Below are 18,905 nucleotides of genomic sequence, written 5' to 3' on the forward strand. Positions count from 1 at the left end.
GTTTCTTTGCCAGAGACTTGTGTACACATTTAATTCCACTTGTGTACACATTTAAGTCCATTAAATTCCATTTAATTCTACCTGACTAGTGGGGGGGGGGGAGGGAGGGGGAGAGGGAGAGATGGGCAAAAATTGCCAACATTTCAGATCAAGCCCAATTCATTATTTTATTGTTAGAAACAAACTTTACCCAACATTTTGTTTAGACTGCTGCTCACTTTGTCATACAGGAAAGCAGCTTCATTTTTCTTGTTCACTACTGTGTTACTCAAATTGGTAATAGAAGAGCTAATTGAAAAAATGCTGAAGGTTTTTTGTGGAAGAAAATAAAGTTTTCTAATCTTTAGTGGGTTTTTATTTTTTTAAATCAGCCAGCTCTAGGTGACAGCTCTAGTAGATTTTACTAAAGTCGAGCTGCCTATACTTCCAACCACTTTTTCAGTATTGTACAAGCACTTACATTGGCACCAGTCAGTATACCCATAACTTGGGCATTTTTCTTCCAACAGTTGCTAGTATGTTCGCCTACCTCTATTAAACAAAATAAAACCACAACCATAGAATGTATATTCCCTGTATTTTCACAAATCGGATTCTACTTTGGATGTAGCTCAAGTCAGTATGAAAGGCAGTGAAGCGAGGTCAGCATGTATTTCAGATCAGGCTGGACAAACCTGCCCAGGACCCCAGGATACTTACCCGGTACGCTAACCGACTGCTGTGGCTTCACTGTTGTTGGTGCTTGCACTAGCTAGATCAAAGCTAGTTTGGGTATTCCTATACATGCTGTAATCACATCTCTGAATGCAGTGTAAACATATCCTGTCTGTCACAGCTTGAGTATGGGTATCTGAATATACCAAACTCAAAACTTTCATCAGAGGACCACTTTATTAAAATTCTAAATTAAGATTTGGACATGTCACTATCTTTCATTTTTGCAGATGACGTTATAATGGAAAGAAAACATTTTCCTAGAGTTCAAGTGAGGCTGAAGATCAGGTACTGCGAACTGTATCTAAACTAATACAGTTTTTCAAATAGTATTAACTTTTGCCTTTCAACACTTTTTTTAGAGGGTAATATTTCAAGGCCTAGATGTTGTGGTATCTGTTGATGTAGCAAAAGCTTTCTCCCATCATCCAGTTAAACACTGACCAGGTAATTTTCATTTGTTTACCTGATTTTTATTAATACATTACCAGAGTCATTCCTTATTATTACTATTTATTATTTGTACCGAGGTAGCACCTAGGAGCCCTAGTCATGGACCAGGACCCCATTGTGCTAGGCATTGTACCAACAGAGAACAAAAAGATGGCCTTTGCCCCAAAGGGTTTTCAATCATCTTTGCCTAAGTACATACTATGAATGACTTGAGTCTTTTCACCACATGATGTTACGTTTGCTTTCTCTTGATCACCTCATTACCAGTTAAGTAGTTAAGCACTTAGGCTCTTATCCTACAACTGCATTCATCCAGATGGACCCCTGTGCCCAAGCAAAACTTCACTGAAGTTATCGATACAGCTCTATGCAGGTGCAAGCATTCCTGCACACAGATCTATTTACAAGACTGGGTCCTTGGCTTGTATTTTTAACTGAGCCTGTGTACCGAAAGCATCACGGGGACTGAGGAAACTCTCTTAAGGAGATGGAACCATATAGTTTGTGTTATGGCATCATTTGGCTTCAGGCAATTAAAAGTATCTGATCCTTTCTGAAACTTGATTTGAAATTGTGTATGTCAAGAGGAAGATTTTCCATCACAATCGTCTAACCATGGCAATGTTTATACCTGAACAAAACTGTGTTTACTCCTAGGTTAAAGGGTTTGCAGTTAACTTAATTTTGAAGTTTATAACTGCACATTGTTCTCATTTTTAATTGTTACAAATATTGAAGTTCAGATCTGAAGTGAAATGATTCCTCGAGTAGACATTTTTGTTATTAGTTAACAAGGAATAAGAGTACACTGTCAAATTAAATTCTGATCACAGCAGAAAATAATGGAACTCAGGCATGATATAATTCTATAAATTAAGGAACACTAAGTACATAAAGTAATACAAAATATACTTAATGAATGAAAACTGAAGAACTTTCATTTTTACTATATATAATGTACTCTTTCCTGCTCAGTCTGTCTGTGCCTATAATCTTCCATTTTTTCCTCAGGTCTGTGGTAGGTTTGCCAACTGTCCAGGATTGTCTTGTAGTCTCAGGAATTAAAGATCAATCTTTAATTAAAGATTATGTTGTGATGAAACCTCCAGGAATACGTCCAGCCAAAACTGGCAACCCTAATCAGTGGCTGTTCTATATGCTCTAAATGCAAATGGAAAGTTTTCAACCAGTAATTTTGATTAGCTGTTAAGTGGTTGCCTCAGTTTCAATTTGTACCCTTATTGCTGAGTTTCTACTTCATTTCCTACTCAAAACGTATAGAAAATGCTTTTTAATCTATTCTTAAACAACACAAACTTTTAAGAACAGCACAAAAGAGAAACCATGTTTATAATAATAATCAGCTATCAGATGCTATATTTACACTTGTCTCAACCAAATGTATCCTGTATTCTTCTCAGAAGTGCACATTTAGAAGTAAGCTTTTGTTTCCCCACTAACAAATATAATTAAACATTTTTAAACAACCCCAACTTCAATGTTTCACTACATGAGCCCATTTTAAATGGATAGCTAATTGAATGTTGCATCGTATGAGAGAACTGAGTGACTGAATAGTCTTTCTTGTTGCAATACTCTTGTAGCCCTAAATAGCTCTAAACATTTACTCCTTAAGATACATAACATGCTGGATGTAACCATATATGGAGCATACTAGATCCAATCATATTTTCCTGTAAATAGGAAACCTTCTCCGATGACAATCTGCTATTCCATAGGAGTCTTTCATGAATGGTGATTAAACAAAATACTAAGAACCAAAGTTCATCTTACACAGAAAAAAATGAAAGAGTAAAATCCAGTGATACTTAAAGGAGCATGACTGCTGAGCATAAACCAGAGAAAGTAGATTTGCAGCTAATATGTCAATATCTTTGGGTCAGCTGCACCTATCCAACTAGTAGCTGAGGATCTGAAGTGGTATTAGCACTTGTGATTAGTTTTGGATTAATGGAAATCTGTGACATCTTAATACTTTACTTTTCCTGTGTCATTGGCATTTTACGTTTTAAAAGTACTTATCATTGGTACAGCAGAGAGAACTGAAGCAGAAACAAAAGAGACTTTCAAAAATTGACAAAAATGTATCTCGGGATAAGTTCAACAAAAATATAAATTGTTTTTATGAGTATACACCAATTTTCTCACCGGTTTCAAACTGTCACTTTGGGTTTATTTCACTACAGTAACTGAGGACATTAGCAGAGAAAGCAACAAAGAATCAATGACAAGGAAGAGTGAGAGTGACAGAGACCTTTGAAAACACAGTTTCTACAAACAGAATGTGTACTGTAGAATACACAGTTTTTCATTAAACTGACCTTTCCTGAGGAAAAAGCAGTGGTTAATGGCAGACAATTCATAGGGTCTTAGGTACCACTTTAAGGGAGAAGAATCTGAGGTGACTGCCTCTCCCTCTGCTTACCAAATAACAAAAAAGACAAATATTTTTCAACCTGCCATTCTGCGCTATCTTTTCTTGGTTCCCTCTATCTATTGGTCACCATCATTGTGCTTTACCTTTGACTGAGGACATGAAAAGGCTAAAGCTGCTCCTTTAAATTGGACAACAAGGGATGAATTATGGCCAATTAAACTACAATGCCTTCCTTCCAACCTCAGAGAACTATCTATTTAGATTAGCTGAATAGGAGATGATTATGAGAGTGAGAGATATTGTGTTTCCTGAGTTTTTTGTATTTCTTATTGATGTAGTTTGTATTAACTTGGTTTGAAAGCTGAGTACCCAGTCCTATCTGTGGGTTACCAGTTTTCCTGGGTAAAAATTAGACTGGGTATTAGGGAGAGGATAGAAAAATGCAACCACTCATGAAATTGCAAAGTTACTAGATGGTGGGAGAATCAAACCAATGAGATCTCCAACCCCCATGAAGCTTTTTATCCCCGAGGTTTTCTCTCCCATTGCCAATGCTGCACAAGGAAGGGGGAGAAGCTACATCCCTAAGGCTGTAGTAACCCTGTTTATTCTGGTAACAATGTTCCAAATTGTGCTTGACATTTTTGAGAGGGAGTTGTGTAACTGACTTTCTGGAGGGGAACAGTCACACAACTGATCTCTGAGGCATAAAAGAGAGGATGACAGAGGGTACCCCAAACTAGGCCCCAGTTTTCCAAGACATAGTTCCTGATCTACTTGGGGAAACTAACTCTGTCTCTTTAAGACAGGATCCAGTTTCTTCTGAAGAAGGAGGTGCCTATGAGCATGCAATTGGCCTTGCTGGCAAAGGGGAGGATGGTTCCCCCCAAGCTGGTAAGACAGAGAGCAACTGAAAAAAATGTTGCTGGAAACAGGAACATCTAACCAAAGTGCAGACACTCTCAGTTCAGAGAGAATAAATCATACCCTTCACCAGGTAGGGAAATGGACTTTTTACATATGTACAGTCCTGGGGTTGGGGGACAACTCCGCAAAGGGCCAGCCAATATGCAGGATTCCCCTGAATCCTTATCTCACCCGACCTTGAGGTACCAGAATCTCAGAGACCCAGGCAGAAGGAAACACTGGAGGAAAAGAAAAGCCAGTGACTGACTGCATGCAAAGGTTCAGAAAGAAATTAGGACAACACCAGGGGTGTTAAATAAATCAACCTCAAAACCAGACTGCCTGAACAGAGGGTGTGGTATCATAAAGCACCCACTTGTGATAAAAAAAATTGGTAGTAATGTTAAACTTTGTGATGAAAATTTGAATATTCCTGTTAATCCTTGTAATAAGATATACTATGCACAGATTTTTGGGAAAGCCTTTGAAAATGCTAAAAATGGTAAATGGGGAAACTGAGGCAGGCCATGTCATGGCTTTGATGGCTGGATGCCAAAAGAACCCTACACACACTGCCTTGGAGCAAGTCAGTGACTAATCCACTTGCAGTAAACTAAGCGGGTGGGGGAATGGTTTACACATTGTACCCCAAAGCAGCACACTGTAAATCTCTTATTCATCATTTCTGTACGGTTGTAATAATTTATATTAAAGCATGCCATATAAGATATCTAATAGAAGATCATAATCTGCTAAAACCCACTCTGCTGTCAACATATGCATATCGCTAGTATGTATCAGGTTATAAGATTTTGCTGTTATTACAATATGTTATAAGCTTGCTAGCAACAGGAGAGGAGACACCCCTGCTGAGGAGAGGCTCAGCAGCCATCAATCAGTAAATGAGTGGTAAACAAAGGATTTACAATATGACCATTGCACAGACTACAATAGACATTGCTCAACTCCATGACTCACTCTTACAGGAGGGATTAAGCAACCTGGTGACTCAGCAGAGCCCACCTGGACATGTCTAGACTAATGTTTAGTGGCCACATGGTCAAAAAGATATAAAAGAAGGAACAGAGGCTATATGTTGCCTAGACCAGCGGTTCTCAACCTTTTTTTCCCCGAGTACTATTTGGGTCAGGTACAGTCAGGTCAAGTACCACTTGACCTGACTGTACCTGTCCCGAGTACCACTCGGGAAAAAAGGTGGGGGGGACTTTCGGCGGCGGCGGGGTTACATGGGGGGAACAATGCCCTCCGCCGAAACCCTGCCACTGTTTGCCCCTTTTCGGCAGCAGGGTTTCGCGGGGGTGGGTGGGTGGGGAGGACTTTTGGCGGCGGTGGGGCTTTGCAGCAGCAAAGGGTGGAGGGAACTTTCGGCGGCGGATTCGGTGGCGCAGTATGGCTCGCGTACAACTCAGCCTTCTTTGAAGTCCCACCGGTGGTACGTGTACCACCGGTTGAGAACCGCTGATCTAGACCTTTCTCCTCCCCCATCCAGGCTGAAAGCAACAGGAACATTGGAAGTCTAAGAGATTGGACCCAGAGAGTGCAGAGAAGCCTGTGTACTGAGAAGTGGAAGAGTCAAGTGAGGTGAGAAAACAGCTTAATCTAGATACTGCCTGGTGTTAAAGGTTTAAGGTTTAGTTTGCGTGTTTATCTTTATTTCCTTTGGTACCAATCTCTAATTTCTGATGCCTACCCCATATGCTCACTTAAAGTCCACCTTTCTGTAGTTAATAACCCTGTTTTATAGTCTTAACTAAAACTGTGTGTTTCTGTGAAGTGTTTGAAAAATCCCTGCTCAGTTGTGTCTCCTCCATACTGAGGGAGGGGCGAATGGGGTGATAAACTTACTGGTCAGACTACTAATCAGAGCAGGACAGGGCAACTTCGGAGTACAGGGCAGGGACCTGGGTAACCAGGATGGTGCCCTTCTCTGAGATTTGTGGGTGGCTCTTGGAGCATTCAAACAATCTAGCTGGGCATAGGGCTCCACCTACTGTTGGGCTGAGTGATAATAGCTCCTGGAGGGCTTTGTTGCTTGTCACTAGCAAAGTAGTTAAGGAGAGTTAAGGGGGGGCACAGTGGTATCCCAGTTCCAGGCTGCACCCCAGGAAGGGACCCATCACACAGTGGTTCTCTCCTCAGAGCATAGCTTCAAAAGGGTGGGTCTGAGCATGGGGAATTTGCATTCCTCTTCCCCCAGGTATTACCTAGGAAACCCACTTAAATTTGTTCCAGAGGGGTAGCCGTGTTAGTCTGTATACAGCAAAAACAACGAGAGTTCTGTGGCACTTTAAAGACTAACAAATTTAATATTTGCAGGCATAAGCTTTTGAGAGACTTCAGCTCTCTTCTCTTCTCTTCACTTAACTTTGTTTGTCCCAAAGTTCTTTCTTGTCTGGGACATTGTTTAAAATAAACATTTGAAGTCAGAATGCTTCCCAGGGTTTACACAGGCCACATCTCCCCCATAGAGAAGTTACATACAATCTCACAATAATACATAAGCTTTGCAGTTATAATACAATGGACTTCAGATCAACTTAAACTTAGAGCTGGTCTACACTACAAAAATAGGTCAACATATGATATCTTGCGTTGACCTAGTGGTGTATGTTCCTACACCTAAATTTGTCTCTCCTTGATGTAAGTACCCCGTTACAACAACTCAGTAATACCACCTCCCCAAGCAGCATTGAGCCAGAGTCAATGTCCTGATGTCAATGCAGCATAGGTGTGGACACTGTGTTACTTATTTGGTCCCACAATGCCTGATACTGACTGCTCTGGTCATAATGGTGAAGTCCACTGCCCAGGGCTCATGGAGACCGGAAAGCTCCCTTACCATTTAAAGCCTGTAAATTTTTAATGCCTTTTCCTGATCATCCAGTTGTGCTTGCCAAACTAGCAACTCTCCATTGTTGTGTGCAAGAGCCCAGCTAACCACACTGGCTACCTGCATCAGATGCATTTGGGCTTGGAACCAACAGGAGATATTGGATTTACTGGGCCAATGGGGAGAAGATGCTGTGCAAGCACAGCTAGGGACCAGCTGCAGGATTTGGACATCTATGAGCAGATTGCGTAGGGGATGCAGGAGAAGGGGCATGACAAGGATCAGCAGCAGTGCCCCATGAAAACAAAGGAACTGCAGCAGGCATGTCAGAAGGCCAGGGAGATGAACAGTCAATCTGGTGTTGAGCCACAGACTTGCCGCTTTTAGAAAGAGCTGCACGCCATTTATCACAGAAACACTACCACCACCCCAAAGAACATGTGGATACCTCCCAGAAGCCTAAGTCAGAGGCCCCTGAGGTAAACAGCAATGAGGAGGAGGAAGAGGAGAAGGCTGGGGGACATAAGCTCTGGGGATCCAGCTATGTTGTGAGCCAGGATCTGTTTGAGACTCCACTGCAGTCCAGTCAGTCCTGGCAGTTGAGCCAATGCAGTGGAAAAGTACCTTGAGTAAATGTGTAACTGCATTTCCCATTACAGTGATGTACTGATGTCCCCTCCCTCCCCCAGCCAACTTAACAGGACACAGGTATTGACTTTTCATTAAATGTACTCATACTAGACGAGGTAGAGGTATAAAAAAGAGAGGTAGCCTTATCTGCTTTTCATTACCCTGTAGAGTTAGGCAACGGGGCCCAAACAGCGCAGCTTGTTTATGTACACAGAGATGTTCCTTAAATCCTTCTGAGAGATCTTGATGAAACTTTCATGGAGGTATTCTGTGATCCTCTCCCGAAGCTTTCTAGAAATGAGAGTCTTATTTCTTCCTCCACGGTAAGACACTTTCCCACACCAGTCACTGAGAAGTTTGGCCGGCATCACTGCAGTACACAGACTAGCAGCATACGAGCCTGGGGGGCTTTGGGACTCCAGCAGCAACTGGGCTCTCTGTGCCTTTGTTACCCTCAGGAGTGAAATATCCACTAAAATCACCACCGACAGTGGAAATGGTGCCACGATTCAGTGCCATTGCCGTGTATTCATAGTTTCGTGCAACCAAGCAACTCCCTACTCACATCCCTCACTCCTGGCAGGCCACACTCACCATGGCGGGAGCTGTGAGTGGTGCCAGGCACAAGCATGACAAAGCAGAAGTGTCAATAAGAATGCCTTGTTCAAAACTTTAGGGGATCAAGGGGAAGTGAGTTCTGAATCTTAGCTTTAGCTTACCGTTTTGACTGTACTGACAATGGTACCTCTGTGTGTTTTATGTTCAGCCACTACTGTTGCAGCCTTTAAGGGTTCCTGCTCCACACCCGTGGAAGGCCTGAGCTAGATAAAGATGACGACTTGGGATAACATGTTCAATGAGATCTTGAAAGCCAGTGCTGCATCAGACCACGAGCAAAGGATCTGAAGGGTGAACATTGCAGTCAGCCTGGAGAAGGAAAGAGCGGATAGGAGAATGGCCCAGGACTCCCAGCAAGAAAAGGAGAGAGAGATGCACCAGGACATAATGGGACTTTTTGGGCAGCTGACAGATGCTGCAGACTCTTGTGGACCTACATGTTCAACAATCCCTGACTCACCTCCCTTTGCAGTCCATGGAGAACTCCATTACAGAAACTCTCTGCCCCCCCCATCATGATTCCACATGACATCAGAGGCCACATACCTACCCCTACCACTACATCCCGGAGAGATATTAAGGACAACCACAGGTTCATGAACACAGTCTGTGAAAGCTATGGTTGCCGTATGTGCAGATAAAATGTTTTCCCCCCTCATTAAGGTCTGTTCCATTAATTTATTAATTTTTAATGTATTTGTTTTTAAATAGCATAGATTTTTCTTTGCACTGGTTTTGTTTCTGAAGATATTCTATTCTATTACTTGGAAAATAATTCATCTTTATTAGTTCACAACATATGCTACAGAGTGCCTGGCAGTTCTGAAAGAACCCACTTACTTGTTAATTCCTAGCAGGCCCCAAAATAGCAATCTGTAACCCACTAACCCCCCCCCCCCCTCCTCTTCTCATGTGGTTTTTCTCCCCCTATGACCTCACCCCTATGAGGTGTTAATGGGCCACTTCACATTGAATGGTCCCGTGACATATGTGTTAATTACTTATGCTAAACAATCTGTTCCACCTTGTGTGTAACTGTGAGGTACTTTTCCCAGAATTGAAGAAGAGCTCTGAAAGCTTGTCTCTCTCACCATAAAATATATTACCTCACCCGCCTTGTCTCTCTAATATCCTAGACCAACATGGCTACAACAACACAGTATTCCCTATTTGTTGACAGTTTCTCAGGGCCCACCCGCACTGGCTAGCAAGAAGCAGGAAAATAAAACTACATTACTTGTATACCAGTATAGGTTGTAACAGGATGTCCCAATAACATATTTATTAATAAAAAAGGAATAGCTTATAATGTTTTATGCCCATGACATCTACCTGCATGAATATTTCATTAATGCATTTTTCCAGCTATCACTGAGATTATAGGTAGTTCTTGATTAGACCTCCTGCAAATCAGTGATTATGTTTCTAAAGCTGCAAGAATACCTTAGGCCTGTGGGAGGCAATCACTATTTCTGATTTTTATCAGCTGTCAAGAGTAATCAAGTGACAGTTACCAACTACTGTAACTGCCTTGCTGACTCAGAGTTACCTACTATGTATTTAATTATGTTATGATTCCACTTGCTTCCCAGGGTGCCAAAAATCCTATACTGAGTTTTCAATGCTTTTTTATTAGGTATGTTGGTTTAGTTTAAGCAATCAGGCACAAATGGCTTTCACGTTCATGTACACCATAATAAAAGCCATAATGAGCATGGATTTTAAACCGCAGCCAGTAATGAGTATAGAATGCAAGTTATGGCATAAAACTACAGTAGTTAAGATTATTTTTACTCTGGGAATGTTTCATTTCAGAAGTTCAAAAATACATTTAAATTGACTTTTTTGGTGTATAGATTTAACTTTAATGGAGTGCTACATTTTTTTAAAAAATGGGTACAGAAGCGGTTGGTAGAAATGACATCCGAAGTTGAAAATAAAAAAGTAAATACCAATTATTTCAGTTTCATACCAGTCATAAAAATATAACACAGCAGATGCTTTCGTGACATCTTTTAAAAGCTGGGTGTTTATTGTGTACATATGCTCGACATCGAACATAAATTCATTTTACTCTATTCATCTCAAATTAAGGGAAAAGTCAGGCATCAGCAACTCTACAGAGAATGACAACGACAACAAGAGCTGCAAAATGTGCAGAAACAGAATGATTTGAAACAGAAAAGCAAAGAAGTGTTAAATATGAAAGAGACATGGCAGGTAAAAAAACCACACACAAAATAAACCAAGAAGAAAATGAGACAAGGATGGAAGAAATTAATCTTAAAAAGAAAACTCTGAAATATGGCTCACAACTCTGACATGACTGCAAGAGTTCTGCTATATTAGGTGAGTTGCCACTTGATAAACAAAGAGAGACATTTTTTTCAGCACATTTGGGAAGTAGTCACTTGCAGACTATAGATATTATTATAATGTATAGTATTAGGTGATGGGTACATGAGATATGCCTATGATTAGTGAAAACAGTGTTCTGTTAAAGGAGTAAGTCATGGTATCAGGGGTAAGAGAGTAAAAAGAGTAAACATGCAGTGTTGCACCATTCCAGTCGTGTTTAGCAGAGATAGATGCACTCATTCTTCTCTTCACTCGGACAGTTTTGCTCCCTTCCTGTGGTACAAAGTGACCCTAAAGCCACCTCACTGGCCAAAGAAGGTTCACCACAGAATGATACTATCCTTTGGCGGCAGAGAGATGGTATAGATGTTACTACATCGGCCTTATAGCTGGTATCTGGAGTATCTCTGTACTCCAGCAATGCCCAATTGCCATAAACAGCCTCTTGGGCTATTTGCGGCTAACACAAGTATCTGGGGGCTGGACAAGGGCAGAGTTGTCTCAGGATCAGAGAAGTGTGAACAAATGGTAGGGTAAATGAAAAGGGATCAATGATCAGGTGCTCAGTCCATTGCCTCCATTCAAATTCAGTATCATTAGAGTTCAGAGTATAGATGAGGGATTGAGAATCAGGGTAGAAAATGAGGTTAGGTCTTTTTAGCAAAGTTGATCTTGGACAGAGAAATCTGACCAATGCATCTATATTAAGATTATATTTTATTTTAGGATGGGAGCCACTGGAAAAATGGCTAGAAAGGAATATCAAAATCCTAGATATTGCTGAAGTCTCAGTAAGAAACAATCCATTTAACTATTTAGAAAAGATAATCCTGGTTATTGATATTGATAGTTTACAATGAAAGGTGTTACCTGTTGTCATGCTGGGTAGATGGTGGGGAGAGCATTTGTTATATTGTTTGACATCAATGGGTGTTTTGCCATTGACTTCATTGAAGCCAGGATTTCACTCACAAGCTCTCAGTTCAGTTCCCAATGGACAGGCATTTAAATCATAGAAACCAAAAGTGCAGTTGATGTCCTGTTCACACTCTCAGAGCTGTCTAGAGAATGACAATTCCAGTTCATGGCAACTTTTGAGGATTGACATTTGGTTTTGGTCTGCATTGGCATGAACTCGAAACCTTTTAAGCGTTTTCACACAAATGGATGGCTGTCAAAGTATTTGTTTTTTCATTGAAACCTGAGCTTTAATTCAAGGTTTTCAGGGTCCAGGGCTCTCTGTTCACTCAGAGACTTATATTCTTTAGTCTGGTGGAAACGGCACTGGCCTGGGATGTAAGAGATCCAGACTTAAATCTCTGATCTGCTTGATTCAGAGTGATCTGGGATGAAAAGCTCTGCTCTGAATCAGACAGAGCAGAGACTTAAATATGGCTCTGCACCATCCCAGGCCATTGTCCTGCCAGGCTATAGAGCGTGGAACTGAATGGATCACAAAGACAGAACTACCTCCTGAGTCTTATAAGATAGGTGGCCTGTTGTGAGCTAGGGTTGAGGCAGTAGGGGAATGCTAGTACTGTTGCTGACAAACATGTACCTATTCTGTAAAGAACTAAAGGGACTTTAATCTGCACAGGGTTGTCAATCTGGCAACTTTCTCTAGCACTAAACTCAATGTAAAATTGGTAAAAGGAAAGGACACTAACTCATAACATTCCAACAGAGATCTCAAGAAAATACTATGATACAGAAATTGCCCTACCGAATCCAACCAAACTGAGAATTATGTATTCACATTGTAAATTTATGCTCAATTTAAGGTCTGCTTGTAACACAAATCATTTATTCCACTCCCTTGCTAAATGTTTTAAAAGTATGATTAAAGACTTTTTTTTTCATATGGCTTTTAACTGAGCTGATGCAGAATTCCTTTCAAAGTGTAAAGTGTATTGATATGCTTTCATAAGGCACTTTATAAATTAGACTGTATTATATACACAATATAATTTGCAACAGAGATGTAGTTTTGTCTCCCTACATTGCTGATGCTGTGCACTACGTATATAAATGTAAAAATTTTATGTGAGTGAGCTTCAATATAAAAATTATGTGTTTCAAGGCACATTCTTTTAAGAATGTAATGGTTTACGTTCAATTTTGTTGGTTTAAAACAATTAGCTCATGAATACTTTGACAATTAAGGCAGACATGGAACAAATTAACTTTTAGAACTGTATATGAGCTTTTTATATTGTTCTATGGAGATAGTACTTGTCCCTCACAATCCTACCATTTATATCCATGTGAATGGTGGACAACTGAAGCTGCAATAATTAAACTATTTAAATAGCAATACCACAAGGTTATTATTATTATTTAATTACTGGTTCATATATATATATATATATATATATATATATCTTTGTGTAAAGTATACTAGATGGTGGTATCTCAATTGCTAAAATACACTGGTTAGTGTCAGTATCACTGGAGGAGGCTGGCTTAGTTATCTGAATGTCAGGTCTGATATTCCTAGGTTCCCTGGAAACACTGGGCTTCATTCCCCAGTGGGAAAATGAAGACCAAGCAGTTAACTCTGCCAAGATAAGAATTTAAAATAAAGGAGTCTCTGCCGGCTCTGAGAGACCATTATGGATTCCATGCCACTTTTCATTAAAATCAAGGTTTCTCCCATAGTCTTGGGTCAAAATTCCTCACCTTCACCACCACTGGTATGCAGTGGTCCTATTTTTCCACCTGGCTTCTGGCACTCACTACTTTAGAGATCTTTATGTTTTAGTGATATCGGATGTATATAGTTTGTGAAGTGACTAGGGATACTTCAGGATGAAAGAAATACATTTACTATTACTCAGACCAGTAATACAGAGGACTGGGGGGAATGGGGAGAGAAGAAGCTCTCTTTGTTAAATGTTTACTAATTGAGTACTGCATATGATATTATGGCTAATCTACGAATTGCCCTCACATCTAGTTTATCATTGACCAAAAATTTCAGTCTATGGATTTCAAGCTTGGGTCCCTAAAGTGCGGAATCTAAATCTAGAGCTAGTCACAGACACAAAAGTGGTTTATTTAAATGCATTGAGCACCCAGAGCTCCCTCCGAAGTTAATGGAACAAACTGGAGGTTCTCAGTATTTTTGAAAATCAAGCCACTTATATTTAGGTACCTAACTTTATGCACACGAATTTGAAAATTGTGGACTTAATTACTTGGTGGGGTGTGACAAGGGGAACCACAGGCCAAACACAGGCACATGGAGGCTTAATTCACTAATATTTCTGCAGAAGAATTTTTTAAAAAAATCCTTAATTTCTGATAGCACAGGAACTATTTAAGAGTTACCATGCTTACATTCTTCAAATGTAAAGATGTAAACAACGAATCGGTCAGCAGAGAGTTAAAAATGTGTTTCATCATGCCTAGCCCATAATTCAGATGTGTCAGATACACCATTACATGCTCATTCCCCCATTTCAGATTATGCAGCTTCACACATACCAACACATACTGACAGTGTATGTTCTGGCTACTGAGCCTCCTCCCTCAACTCTTCATATACAAGTCATAATTTCATTAATAACCAGTCTCCTCAGACTAACAACAACGTTCTGTACAAGAAAAAAATATTTTATTTTGATGTCTCTGTTAGATAGAGAAATGAAATAATATAGTCACTATGACCATATCATTTCATTCCTCTATCTAACAGAGTATTTTACAAACGTGAGTAACCATTATCATCACCATTTCCCAGATGGAGAAATTGGGAGAAAGAGAGGGTAAATGACTGACCAAGGTAACACAAGGCATCCAAGTCAAAGCCATGTCTCTTAATTGGTGGCTTGGTGCCCCTCACCACTGGACTATCCTATATGTCTATGATCTACAAAATGTGGAGCATTAGAAAATTGTGCGGTCCACCATTATTTTTCTCCCATTCTTGAGTCATGTGGTTATGTTAACTAGAACTATGTTAAAAAGTCTGTACTGCTAGAGAAATTGGCAAACATTCACGTTTTAACAGAATTAATGAAAAGCTAAAAAAATCCATTTTTTTTTTATACTTAAATGTTCACTGTAGGGGAAGGCTTCTTTACCTGCCAGATGCAAAGTTTGAAATTGTGCCAGGAGCCAATGTTTTGGAGATGCAGGTAGAATTACTTTTGCCTGATGTTGGTCCTACCTTGTATTTTTAGAGTTCATGACTGACTTTCTTGGGATTTTAGCTTTGAGATTTCTGAAACTCATAATACTGTGCCAATCATTTCATGTAACAATGAATTCATTCAAGAATGGGAGAAAAATAATGGTGGGCCTCACAGTTCCCTAATGCTCTACATGTTGTAGCTCATAGACATGTAGGATTGTCTAGTGATGAGGGGCACCAAACCAGCTGTTAGGAGACATGGATTCAGTTCCTGACTTTGATATGGATGCCTTGTGTTACCTTAGTAAGTCATTTACCCTTTCTTTCTCCCAATTTCTCCATCTGGGAAATGGTGATGATAATGGTTACTCACCTATGTAAAATACTTGGAGATCTTCAGATGACGTATGCTGTCAAAACATTAGGTATTACTATTACTGTGGTCAGACCTCCATTTTGAACTGTAAAACTTCTGTGCTGACATATGACAGACATCCAAATACCCAATCAGTGAGAGAGAGTCATTGATAAGCTGTAAAATTACCTTTACTTAGGTATTTTTGGCAATTCTGTAACACCTCTGTTGAGAGGCTTAGCGTGAAAATGTAGGATTGATTTTATTTGAAAAAAATGCTTTAGCTGGGCCACTTTCCTGTGACAAAACTGAAATCAGGGAAGAGAAAGACCTAATGATCTTCAAAGAAACTTTTTGCTCCTTGTTTACAAGATCAGAGAATGTGGCAATAATTGATTCTGCTAAACTGTAATCAGGGCATGGTATCCCAGCACGCTTTAAATGGAGTCTGATTTTACATCAAGATCTTGAAGCTTTGGATATAGTTAATTTAAAGCAAATTTCTCCTTTCAGATCTTCACAGCAGATCTCTTCTCCTATTGTCTGGTTTCTATATAATTCATAGAGTTCTGCATGTGTAAGGAAATCAGAGTATCAGAGTCAAGATCAGCCATATAGATCTGAAAGGAAAATGTACTCTCAATAGAATGCATCGGATTGCCTCCCTCCCTTGAATGGAAACCATATGTTCTTGGAGAGGGCCTGATTTTTCAGAACTTAATTTGTTTTTCAAAGGCCTTGGTTTCTGTGTGTGTTCAGTCTTTTCATTTCAATTTATAATGCAATGCCAACAAATTACAGACACAAGGAGAACATCCAGTAAGTATGCATAATGTAAAATGAAAGTACAACATTTTATAACCAAATATAAGGTAATAAAGTTTATACAGTACATTACAGTACAGTAGCACAAAAAGTTAATGTAGAAATAAGAGAGAATGTCCAAATAGAAGTAAATAAAAGCAAGAGAAAACAAAAGGATATAATTAAAGATTCCAGACATTATAGTTTGTGTGTAGAGATGGAAGCTTTAATTGCATCTCTCTTGGTATGGCAATACTAAGCCTAAAAAGATCTCAATGAACAGTATGATGATTCCTTACAACCAGCAGCCTTTAAGGCAGGAGTTCTCAAAGTAAGGGTCGTGACCCCACAGGGAACTGTGAGGTTATTATGTGGGGAGTCTCAAGCTATTAGCCTCAACACATGCCAGTAAGGGTGCCATCGCATGAGGGGGTCATCACTTTTTGTGATGGGGGGGAGAGGTTGTCACAACCTGAAATATTTTCAAAGGAGGTCCCAGCAAAAAAATTTGAGAACCCCGGCGTTAAGGGTTCTCAAACATTTTTTGCTGGGACCCACTTTGAATATATTTCAGGCTGTGACGACCTCCCCCAAAACAGTGATGATCCCCTCCCATGCCATGCCACCCTTACTTGCATGCACGGAGGCTGACAGCTCATGACTCTCATAATAACCTGACAAGTTTGAGAACCCCAAGCCATAATTAAAACAGACTTTAGAATAATAGCTAGGAGGATGTCCAATCATTTTTAGCAGGATTTTACAGAAGAGTTTGCAAAAATTCTGCATTTAGAATAATCTCTGGTAAAAATAAGGTGAAAGACAAATAGATCCCAAGCAGGGAATTTAACACATGATTAAGGCTCAACTCCACAACCCTTGCACAAGTCATATGAGTCAAGGATTGAAGGACCTGGTGCACATAGAAAACTCTAGCAAATTTCACTGGTATTCGAAATGCGTTTGATACTGAAGATTAAGAGAACTGAACAGAGAAGACAGAGATAATTGTTTTAAAGCAATGCATCCATCATCTCCTTCAGGAAGTGTCTACTATCCAAATGCAGATCTTGGTGCTTGAGTTATAAATTCCTATTTTAGGAGATTTTCAAAAGTATTATATGTTGATTTAGAATGTGTGCATGTGCAAACTAATATTAACAGAGTGGATGAAACTGGTGTTATGTTCAGACATAATCCAGTTTGTCACATCAGAATATAATCATGACTAAATTTGCATATATTATAATTTTGGGTGTCGTAAATGAAAGGAATCGATGAGCTTCAAAAGGGGTCTGATGTCAATGGAATTAAACAAATCTCAAATTTCATGAGATTATGATATATCCATTCATCCCAGTAAAAACCTTCACTTAAAAATTAATGGTACATTTTGGGCTAGCCTAGAGTGAGGAATGAACTATTTTAGGTTACAATTATTAGATGGACAATTAATCCATAACAAACAAACTAGATTAATTTTACTTTTATATATTGAAGAATTGTCCATGGGTGGATTGCAGTTTGTTTTTTTGAGATTATAGCTATGAATAATGGGTTGTTAATAGATAGATTGCAAGTAGTTTGTAAAAGGTATTTGATATCTGACATTCAAGTGTGTTGGGTGGTTTTTGACTGGACACAGTTCAAGTAGTAACTTCCTGTTTCATGATACCATGAACATAAAGCTTAGAATTTGGTGTCCAGTGTGAATATTCATATTTACCAATTTAAAATTCATTCTGCAATATTTGTTTAAAATGAGCTGTTTCCATGAACATTCCTCCCAGTAAACTCATTGATTAGAATATCTGAAGAAAGCAAAAAAAAAAAAAAAAAGGGCAGGAACACGGATAAGCACATTTATTTAAAAATTTGAATGAGTATCCGATGACAATTGTTTGCAGAATTCATTCAGCTGTAATAATTGAATTTTTGGTCTTGTGTTTTTTAAGGAAAGTAATTTATAGCAGCAAGTACTGGATCATTTTTAAGGCTTGTAGATAAAATTAGTGATGCAGAAAAAAAGAAATGTAAGGTGGAAGAAAGATCTTTTCAATTTAGAACCAAGAACAGAAAGTCTGAAGCTTAGAACAAATGCTACAGTATACGTGGAATAAATATATTCAAGAAACTGTATTCTTCGTTATTATTATACTAATCCTGGGATGTATATATTGCCATAAGAAAATGTTAAGACTACCGGAATGGGGAGGGAAGGGAAAAGGCAGCAGAGCAAGGTAATATACCTAGAAAGAATTATGAAATATATTCATTCAGTCCACATAAAATTCACTGGTAACCATTTTGTGGCATTTTCTTTAATGTGACCAGTAATACAATTAGATACAAGCGCAGGCAAAGTGCAATGCTTCTTAGAGCTACTGGGACATGCAGGTGATATTCAAGGTTTTGGAGGCTAGATGGCATGCTACTCTTCATGGATCTACCTTCATTCAGTACCTTCCTCTGTCTTTTGGGATGACTTGCACCCAATGGGACTCTGGAAGGGAGGATTACCTGTACACAGGACAGCATAGGGACTGCTGCTATGTTCAGTGGGGTGAGTTAACTCACTCAGGGGGTGGCATAATTTATCACTTAACAGCCCATTGTCGTTTGTAGATCTTTGGGGGGTAAAAACATTATCATACACTGCACGTTCTAAGATCGTCACAATAGA

This window comes from Emydura macquarii, unplaced genomic scaffold, assembly GCF_026122565.2.
Source record: "Emydura macquarii macquarii isolate MOO-44397 ecotype Brisbane River unplaced genomic scaffold, CSIRO-AGI_Emac_v2 contig_431, whole genome shotgun sequence".
Classification (NCBI taxonomy): domain Eukaryota; kingdom Metazoa; phylum Chordata; order Testudines; family Chelidae; genus Emydura; species Emydura macquarii.